Genomic DNA, 10933 nt, shown 5'->3' with positions numbered 1-10933 from the left:
TGATTGCAAGTGAATCTATTCCTCAAATTAGGTTTTAAAATATCACTCATATTTCCTTTGGGCGTCCCATTTGCTCTTGGGGTAGGCCGTCTGGTGGCTGTGCTCCACCGTGGGCACTGGCTGAAGGGCTGCTGGTTTTTTCAAAGGCATTGGCTTCTTGCCTCGCTTGTGTTGTGAAATGGAAAAAACTGCCTTTGTTAAGGGAATTTTCAGGTGCAGTTTGCTGGGAGGGGTTCGCCCCTTCCTGGGCCCCCAGATCCTCTGAGTACTTAATCCACCTTGCTTACTCTATAGGCTGGCCCTGGTAAGCCTGGCTGTGCCCGAAGTGTCGGGCTGTCAGGAGGATGGAGTGGAATGACGGATGGATGGAGGACTTTGAAAGTTAGAAAGCTTCTCACGGATGCAGACTGTTAATCCACAGCCATCAGAGAGGTACTTCCCTTGAAAGCAGCCCCACCTCTGAGGAGATGCTGAGGAGATGGGGACAGTCCGGGAAGAAGTGTCACTTACCGGTTCCTTGCTTTAGAGGGAGAAAAGTCCCAATAGTGTGCAGGATATGAAGCTGTTCCGTAAGATCACCCTCCCACCTCCCGTCCCACTCCCAAACCTCTAACATGGCACACGGGGTAGGCCCGCCAGTGGATAATGGGGTAGGTGTGGTGGGACAGCCTGGTCTTTGTACTTAAGTCTCGTTACTTCAGGACAAGTTTTAGCTTGGAGCCACTTTAAAGCTTCTGGAGGTTGCATGAGTGGATTCCCTGCATTTGATTTGGCTGTGTGAGGGGAGAAGAGCTTTTTCAGGAGCAAAGTGGGGGGGCAAGTGAGGCTAGTTGGGATCTGGGAGGAGATAATGAGCCACAGTTAGAGTCTGGGATCCCTTTTTGTTCCTGCTTTTGCTCTGTGGTGGGTAGGGTGGGATGGGGGAGTAGGCAGATGGGGAGGCTAAAGGTGATCAAACCCTGGATCTGCTGCATTGTGTCCTCCCTCTCTCCCTCCCTCCTTCCTTCCCTCCCTCTCTCCTCCCTCCCTCCTTCCCTCCCCCCTCCTTCCCTCTCTGTCCATTTCTCTCCTTCCTCCTTCCTTCCCTCCCTCCTCCCTCCCTCCTTCCCTCCCCCCTCCTTCCTCCCTCCCTCCCTCCTTCCTCCCTCCCTCCTCTCTCCCTCCCCTCTTTCTTTCTTTCTTTCTTTCTTTCTTTCTTTCTTTCTTTCTTTCTTTCTTTCTTTCTTCAGATAGAGCCTCACGGTGTAGATCTGGCTGGAATATGCTGTGTAGACAAGGCTGGCCTTGAGCTGACAGAGGTCTGTCTGACTGCTGGGATTAAAGACTTGGCCCACCACTCCTGGGCTTCCGAGACTTCTCAGTGTAGGCCTGATCTCAAAATGCAGGAAGCACGTTTCAAAGGAGGTGGTGTGTGTCTGCTGGGGAGATGCTCTGCCCTTAGAGGCAGCAGTTTCCAAAGCTGGTTGGAAGGAGGAGAGGTCCCTGCAGTTCATTTGCCTTCCTGTGCTTTCACCCTTGCGGTCCTTGAGAACAGTCCTGCCGGGGAAGGGTCTTGCTGGCAGCTGTAGGGGGATTTGTTTAGTCAGGAAACAACTTTGTTTCTCACCGTATTATAAAGAGATAATCTTCTGGGTTCTGGAACCTTCTAGGGCATTGTGGAATACCCCCAGGAGATGACTCAGTTCTTCCCACAGAGTTCCCCTTCCTCCTTTGTCATTGCTATTTACATCCACTCACCCTCCAGGGCTCTGTTCAAACCCAAGCCTCTCTTACACTCCTGAAACAGTTTGCACTTTGTACACACACAGCACACGAATGGCCTTTGGTTACCTGAAACTCCACTTTATTGATAGCTTGACAGTTTGCTTTGAGTGTCTTAAGGACTGTTCTCTGTCTGTACAGTCTATTATTATTATTATTATTATTATTATTATTATTATTATTATTATTATTATTTTTCCAAGACAGGGTTTCTCTGTGTAGCCCTGGCTGTCCTGGAACTCACTCTGCAGACCAGGCTGGCATGGAACTCCTGGAAATCCACCTGCCTCTGCCTCCCTAGTGTCAGGATTAAAGGGGTGCACCACCACTGCCAACACAGGTTGTATTCTTAACACTGACTTCTTTTGAACAACCCCACTCAACCCACCTTTTGCACATTTTTCAATTCTGGATTTTATACTGAACACTGCTGCTTAAAAACCCATTGCTCTTCTTCATTCCTATTTGTGAGAAGTTACAGGCCATGGAAGGGGAGACATGACCCCAAGGGGAAAGGAAATCTTAAACTCTTTCTGTCACCCAGAAATCCACCAGGGCTGGCGCATGCCTGGAAGTTCTCGCAGGCACGTGTTGTCCCTTTGCAATCTCGTGTCTCTCTTTTTCTGTCTGTCCCGAAACAGCTGGAATAGCAAGGGAGACATGCAGGCTAGTCAGAGTCCAGGGGCCTGTCCTGGGCATGGGAGATGGTCCCTTGTAATTTAGCCCCACTAGGGAAGCTGCATGGTCGTCACCATGGAAAGGGAATCTATAGCACTTTGAGGTTCTTTCGGCGCACACCTGGTCTGGGCATAGACTTTACAGTGTGGTGTTCTAGGAGGAACAGCCAGTGCTGTGAGTGTCTTTCTTCTGGTCCTCTGAGATTTTAATGATTTCTACACGAAGCTAAGGTTAAGATACGACCGTTGTTTACTTCTCCAGGGGTATATTCACCCTGCTGTCGCTCATTTACTAGCTGGGTGTCCCAAACACTCAGCTTCCCTCTGCATCCAGATGGGTACTCAGGCTTTGTTGGGGGTTGCAGGATCGCGCCTATTCCTTCTGTCCTGAGATGGCCAGTAGCGAGTGGGGGACTGTGTGGAGCTGAGAAAGGCCAGCCTGATCTCTCTGTGGGCACTCTACCCTCCAGATGTCCTTGTGGACTCAGATGGAGGGAGCAGGGCTCAGGTCCTACGTGGGCTTGGCTTTTCCCCTGTTCTAGTTTCTCCTGGGAGCACTTGACTTTAGTGGACCTGGAGAGTCAGCTGTGGTCCCAGAACCTGACTCTGGGGAACACGGCTGGGGAACCGGAGCAGGAGTGGGCGGTGACAGTGAGAGGCTGGAGGTCACAGGTGACCCCAGTCATGACTGACATGGAGCTGAGCTGAGTCTTGACTGTGGGCTCATGGCCTGTACACAGGTGCCAGATGACCCGAGGATCTGCTCACCAGCAAGGCTATGTAACTGGCAGTTTGCAGAGGACTCCGCAGGGTTGAGGCTAGAAATCTGGGTGGCAAAAATCAGTTTGAGTAGCTCAGGTCAAAGTGCCCCTGGGTGGCAGAGGGTTGGTACGTGGATTTCTGTGATTTCTAAGGCTGGAGTCTGGCACCATCCTTAAGTTAGGACGCTCTCTCTAGATGCCTCACACGGCCACGCCCCTTAAATGCTGTTCCTGGTGCCACATGAAAGGGTGCACTCGTGGGCGGGACACTTTCTACGTCTTCACGGGAAATCCACACTCTCTGCTCTTCCCTGTGGTACTCAGGTGCGTGGATTCCTCCTGTGGGAATGAAGAGAAAATAAAGCCTCACATTATTTCCCAGAAATTCTAAATGTACTCCGCAGGCATTAGGTCAGCTGTGACCACGTAAAATCTCTCTCTTTCTTCCCTCCTTCCACTACCTGCTTTTTTTTTTTTTTATCACTATCGCATGAGTCAGAATGGGTGTATCACTTTTAATTACGGTTGATTACCATTCATGTTGGAACAGCTACCTTGTATTGCCACCTCCAATCAGGAAATAAATGCCGACTTAGTGACCTGCGGGAGAGAGCTGGCGACCCTTCTCACTGGGGAGACGGCAGCCAGCCGCCTGGCGCTTGTTGAATTAAGAAGTGTGACTATAGTAATTAGCAGGCGCTCTCGGGCACGGGCTAGAGTAGATTCTGGGCGAGCACAGTTTGCCACGCACGCTGACCCCAGCGCGGAAGAAAAGGAGGGATTTGGGATTGGGGCCTAGAGGGCCGGGGCAGGGGTCACAAGAAAGAAAGTCAATAGCAGAAACCAATTTGATGTCTCTGAGCTTGTAATAGGGTTTCCTGTGGGCTTGGGGACCTTGGAGGTGTCACCTGTGTACGAGCTTGTTGACAATTCTGCAGCCTGGGAGGTGTGTGTACCTGGACCGGAAGAGTTAAGTCTGGATTGTTTTGCCTGTAATAAGTCCTTAATGGAACACAAGCGAAAGGAAGAGACGCGGTGTTAAAATAGAGCGGGGCCACAGATGGGGATGCTACGTGATTACTAGCAGTTGTACAATTTATGGAAAAAATGTGCACACAGACCCCTTTAGGAAGTGTTAATAAAACAGATGGATTTACGGGGAGGGGGGTGTTTAGCTCACCCAGCTCCCATATCAACAAACGCTGCCCTCAAGGTAAATTGAAAAAAAAAAAGTTCTAGCTTGTATTAGTCACACCCATTTATTTTTGGCAAATTTGTGTGCTATTTGGAAGTTGGCAAGAACAAGAACGTTAGGGCCAACATTTGGTCTTGCTTCAGGAGTTTCTATGAACACAAATGCCTGGAGTTTACATAGGCTTACGCTGTCACCATAGCAACACGTGTTTGTTGTGAAAATATAGCCTTTTAAAGTCAAAAGTCCGTATGTTAGCTTCAAATTCAACATGCTATTTAATTCGGGTGTTTTAAAACATTTTTTAGGACTGTTCTAATTCCAACACTGGACTGGGACGGAGGGTGAGCTGATGGGAGGAGCCCTTGGAATCTCCGCACTGGGAACCCCTTGTTTGTAGGAGCTAATCTTAACATCCCCCCCCCCCAAATGGAGCCACATGGTATGGACTGTAGATCAGAGAGGAGCCGGGGGAGGCCTGAGAAGTGAAACTCTAAAGAGAAAGGGGTGTGGTAGATTGTGTCCCCCCACCAGGATGTTTGCAACTTGGGGGAGACCTTGGCAGGCAGCTATGCTCACTACTATACCACCAATGCGTCATCTTGGGGAGGCCTTGGGGATATCTGGCTGCTTTTGAGAGGAGCTGCAGGGGTGCCAGCCAAAGACAGGCATGTCCAGCTTGATGCCCACATAGTTTCGTGTGGTCTGGGTCATTTTTGGCTATGATGGGGGTTCTTAGTAGAGTTGCAGTCAGATTCCAGTTGCGGGTGGGGCCCTTTGCTGATCTGTCCAGGGAAAGGGTTAATTTTTTGTGGTGTCCTTTCAGTCCAGGCTCTCTGGGTTGTGAGGTCCTGTGTCTTTGTGTTCTCTTATCCTTAGGACTTCCTGGGGTCCTCCCATTCATCCTTCTGGAAATTACTGTCAGAGCAGGATAAGAGGAACTGCTAACCCAGGTATGAAGGGGAGTCCTTCGAGCACTGGGCCTGGGACAGACTTGGGTGCTGTGTTGCTGTCTGGGACCTGCTTCTTACAGATGATAGCTGAGTGTATGGAAACTCTTTAACCACCTGCTTTCGTTTAAGAATAAAAAAGGAAAAGTGTACTGTAGTGATGAGGCTAGTAGGCCTGCTTTTTGTCCCACCCAGCTCCTGCCTGGCTAGCTTTACATCTGAAATAACAACACACAAATTGTATTCATTTAAATACTGCCTGGCCCATTAGTTTCAGCCTCTTATTGGCTAATTTCACATCTTGCTTAACCCATTTCTAATAATCTGTGTAGCACCACGAAGTGATGGCTTACCGGGAAAGATTCAGCATGTCTGACCTGGTGGCTGGCTCCATGGCGTCTGACCTACTATGCTTTCTTTCTCCCAGCATTCTGTTCTGTCTACTCCACCCACCTAATTTTCTGCCCTATCAAAAGACCAAGACAGTCTCTTTATTAACCAATGAAAGTAACACATAGACAGATGACCCTCCTCCATCAGTGTATTTGTTCAAATGAGAAAGATTTGTTAGACTATTAACTACTGCTCAAATGTAAGCTTATTATCACTACCACTTTTATAAAAGATGGCAAATAATTTTCCGTGTATGTCCCAGTTTTTCTCATGGTGTTGCTTCGAGTGCTGTGCCAAAGACTCTGAGGTCACCTCATGAGGCAGAATTGCTTGGATTGATTAGTCATGTCTGCCACGGTCACAGGAGACTGGAAGGATGTAAACCAGTGTAAAGCATTGGTGCTCCTAGTTCATTTGCTTTTAACAGAGAGAGAGGATATGGATGAGGATAAATCTATAAGAATAAAATTCGAGGTATCAGCATATGTATACAGCTTTGCTTTGAGAGAGTGAACCCCATGATGTCCACAGTCTACAGTATACGTGGTTCTTACTCTGTGTGTGGAAGACAGTGCTGGAATTATTCCCCGTGGCACTTTCCCTGTGGTCCTGGCCAGGGAGGTACTAACTGAGACCATCGTTTCTTCTTCTCTTCTAGTGGTTCAGTGGGTCCTTTGCTTTTCTTTCCTACACTTTGGCATTTGGTGTGATTCCACCCAGCCCTTGGCTTCCACTGTCCTCTCCATATCTAGACATCAGAGTCTTTCCTTAATCTTTGATTTAAACCAGGGCCTTGAGTTTGCTAAGCCTGTGCCCTACCCTTGAGCCACACATCTGAGCCCCTGTGTATGATGTTGGAACTTGGCATGTGCTGCATATTCATCCATCTATGGAACTAAACAGAGGAAAGGATTCTGTCCCACATTTTCTGTCTCCTCGGTTCCTCATCTAATGTAGGAGATGCTATGATTGGCTAAGCAAACTTCAAATTAATTATTATTTTTTTCTGAACTTGTATTCGTTTTAAAATTGAAGTATTTGAATAGAGACTGAGGCAGATGGATCACCCAACCCTTTAAGGTTGGCGTGGTCTACATAATGAGCTCCAGGCCAGCCAGGGCTATACAACAAGATCCAGATCCAGAGAATAAAACAAACCAAGGGTTCAAAAAGATGTCTTTAAGGACTCAGAGAAGTTATTACAATCTAATATAAAAGGAAAATCTAAAGCTAGATGTGATGCTGCAAGCCTATGAAACGGAGGCAGGAGGATGACAAGTTCATTATCTTTGGCTGCCAGTGAGTTTCAAGCTCTATGAGGTTCTATTTCATACAACAAAAACAAAGACAAAAAGGAAAGCCAGGATTATACACTTATGTTGAAAGCATTGTCTATATTATTTAAAAATTATATCTCAGTATTTGCACATAAATAAATACTGACAAGAAAGGCAGTAAAATGGTAATAGTAATTATTACTTCTGGAACTAATATTATGACAGGTAGATAATTATTGTTCATGGATGGCAAATTTTGAAAGGCATCTTTCTGCTTTTGGTAGTGGTAGTATTGCCTGTAAGTAGCTAAGTGTCCCTCTCACTGCCACATACACACAGACACACATATGCACACACATGCACACACACTCACATGCATACACATACACACATGTATACACACTCAACCACACTTAGACCTTCATGCTACTGTCTGTAACTTGGGGTTGACTTTGATGGTTTGAAAATCAATTGTTAGCAGATACAGAGACCCATGGTCAAATATTAAATGGAGAGAGAGCCCAGATTGGAGATCTCCATCAGGTCCATCCCCTTGGAGTTTGGGGAACCTTGTGGAAGAGGAAAGGAAGAATTGCAGGAGTCAGAGGGGTCCACGAAAACACAGAATCAACTAAGAAGACCCCATAGGGGCTTACAGAGACTCAACAGTCATAGACCCAGAGTGGGTCTGAACTAGGCCCTTTGCATGTGTTATGGTTGTTAGCTGGTGTTTCTGTGGGATTCTCAACAGTGGGAGTGTGGGTGTCTCTGACTCTTTTGCCTGCTCTTGGGACCCTTTTCCTCCTACTGGGTTGGCTCGTCCAGCCCTGATATGAGGGTTTGTGCCCAATCTTATTGTAACTGGTTATGCCATGTTCAGTTAATAGCCCTGGGAGGCCTGTTCTTTTCTGAAGGAAAACGGAGGGGGAGTTGATCTAGGGGAGATGAGAGGTCGGGGGAGGTGGGAGCAGTGGAGGAAGGGGAAACTGAGGTAGAGATGTGCCGTATGAAAGAGTAAGCTCAAAACACTTTCTAGCTAAGGCTGTCATTTGATTTCCCAAGTTTAAGGCCAGGAAGTGTTTGTTCACTTGTGACACAAAAACAACAAACTTATAGGAAAACCTGACACAGACACCCAGAAATTCTTCTTAGGATACATCTTGCCTTCAGGATTCTTCCCTTTTGTGCACCCTGGTGGGCTCTGAGGATGGGAGCTGGACCGGCAGTGCTCCTTCCTCCTGAAACCCCCTTGCAGCAGACCTCCCTCCCTTGGTAGGGTTCAGAGGGGTGGTCTGTGCTTGTCAGGGCTCCTTCCAGTGTGAGTTTGGGATTCCTTAACCAAAGAGGTGTGACCGTGGCGTGCCACCAGGGCTCTGCCAGGGGGCACCTTATAAACCGATTGTGCTTGCTTGTGTTAATCGCCATTTACATGCCCCAAATCCCTTATATAGCAACGGTATAATAGCCTTTAAGGCTATAGTTACTATTTCGGGTCAGGCTCACTTGTAAAATGGGATCTTTTTTTTATTGGGAAGCTGCTTTCAGTTAGAGGAGTATATAAAACCCTTTGAAAGACAGAATTTCAATTTTGTGGTTGCTTTCTTATACAGTTTAAATGGTAAAATCATTGCACTTAAATATATTATATACACATATCACACACATGCACATATGCGTAGAACAGGTTGAAATCATGATCTGAAGCCTGACTTCTTTTATTTTAAATTATTTTATTACTTATTGTGTATAGGTGTTTTGTCTTTATACTTGCCTGTTACTGTGTGGGGGCCTGGTTCCTGCAGAGGCCAGAAGAGGGCGTTAGATTCCCTGGAGCTGGAGTTAGAGATGGTGTGAGCTGCCATGTGGGTGCTGGAAACTGAACTGGGCCAGTGCTCTTAATCTCTGGTGCATCTCTACAGCCTCTGAAGCAAGACTTCTTAGTGGAGAGCCACAAAATGGAACAGAGTTTGACCTAGTGTACAACTTTTCTTGTGACTAGTTGTTTCTTTTACTGCAGGGAGGCAGGTTCTCCCTAGGGATGATGTGTTCCCAAGGGAGTTCAGGGTGCTGAGGCTAGTGTTGGGTAAAAGCCTAGTGGACACAGGTTGTATGGCTACAAAGAAGTCAGAATATGCTGGTGTGTGTTAAAAGGGGTTTCAGAGTACCAAGCTTAGAAATTTCTGTTCTCAGAGACAGAATGTCAACTTGGCATATTAGGAGGTCTCCACACAGTAGGAGGTCCCCAGACCCCAGAGCTGACTGTCTTGTTTTGCAGCCTTGGCTCAAGCAAAGTGAGTGGGTTGTGGGGATCCCACTCTGCTAGATCTGGATGTGGGGTGCTAGCTGGAGTCAGCTGACTGAGAATTGCATGATGTCCAACAGTTTCCTGCCATGCAGAGGGCTCAGGAAATTCCCATAGCCTGTTGGTTACTGTATCAGAAACAGCTGCTCCTGCAAATAACTGAGACCGTGGTGTTGCTTCTCGTGTGTAGAAAACCTGCCTCCTGAATCCCCATCCTGTGGCTCCCATAGTTGCAGAAGAGGTGTTGGATATTGCTACGGCTGCAGCCTGAAGTCTCCCCGACAGGCTCATGTCTTTGGATGGTTGGTTCCCAGCTGACTAGGCTGTGGGAAGCTGTGGAGACTTTAGAACATGGAACCCAGCTGGGGGAAGTGGACCCCTAGAGATGAACCTTTGAACATTGTATCTGCTTCTGGTTCCGCCTTGTATCACTGCCTCCTAGTAAGTCATGAATGTGAGGACCCAATGCCATATGCGCTTGCAACTATAGAGCACGCTGTGATTGGCTGAGATCCCTCAGAAGCTGTGATCCCAAATGAGCCTAATTAATGGAGACACACAGAAGCGGTTTCCTTGACAACAGGTTTAAACTTTGATGGACCCATCATAAGGTGGAACATCATAACTCAAACATGCATTTAACGTTCATAACCTGATGACCATCACAGCTTAATAACGCAGTGATTGGTGGTTGTCGTCTTACTCTTGCTCGCGTCCAACCTCATGACAGAGGATTGTGTTGCCCAGGGAAAGAGCAAAATTCAAAATCCGAAGTGTGATGTCTATTGAATATGTGTCACCTGTACACATCACTGTGAAATATTGTAAATATCATCACTGCGATGCCAGGATTCTTTATACGCAGCAGATGAGAGCATTTTATACAGGAGGGAAGCCCACTGTGGCTCACTCATTCACTCAAGTCAAGAATGGGTGTGATCTATCACAGGAGGGAGCAGTTAGATGGTCATCGTGTCAACCTCTGTTGAGAGATCAACTGAGGCTGTGCTAGCGATGTAGGGATGTGGTGGAGTTAGGCTTGGTGCAGTCATGAGTCCTGTGGAAGTGTGGCTGGAAGATGAGGGAGGGGACAGCGAGGGTAGCCATCATGAGATGCTGAGGAGGAAAGAAGTGAGACTTGAAGTAGCTGAAGGGAAACATGGGTGTGAAGGTTAGATAGGGAGGGTATGGGGAAAGACGAGACAAAAAGGTAGCAGCATACAGGGCATGAAGAAGGGACTAATCGTGGAAGGTTCTAGAAAGGACAAGAAGAGATAGGAACTTGTTTTCCAAGGCTGAATTGACCCCACACAGTTTGTAGAACAATCTCTATAGGGATGTTAGTGTGGTTGGACTAGAATATGTGGATGTTGAAAGGTTTGTCAGTTTGGTGCTGGGTGACTGGTAGAATTCCTTTCTTACGAATTCTGTTGCCTCTCTGCAATAAGAGCAAGGCTGTCTGTGGAGGGAGTAAGGTAAGATTTACAGGATAAACCAGCAGCAGATGAGGAGTGGAAGATGTCTGCAGAGTGAATTGAATTATCTCTCTAGCATTTCATAATTTCTACTCATTTCACGTCACCCTGTATACCTCATTTCACGACATCCAATCACACACTT

Source organism: Alexandromys fortis, unplaced genomic scaffold (assembly GCF_014885135.2).
Source record: "Alexandromys fortis isolate MF-2015 unplaced genomic scaffold, M_Fortis_MF-2015_v1.1 scaffold_7, whole genome shotgun sequence".
Classification (NCBI taxonomy): Eukaryota; Metazoa; Chordata; class Mammalia; order Rodentia; family Cricetidae; genus Alexandromys; species Alexandromys fortis.
Note: the sequence above shows the minus strand (reverse complement) of the source record.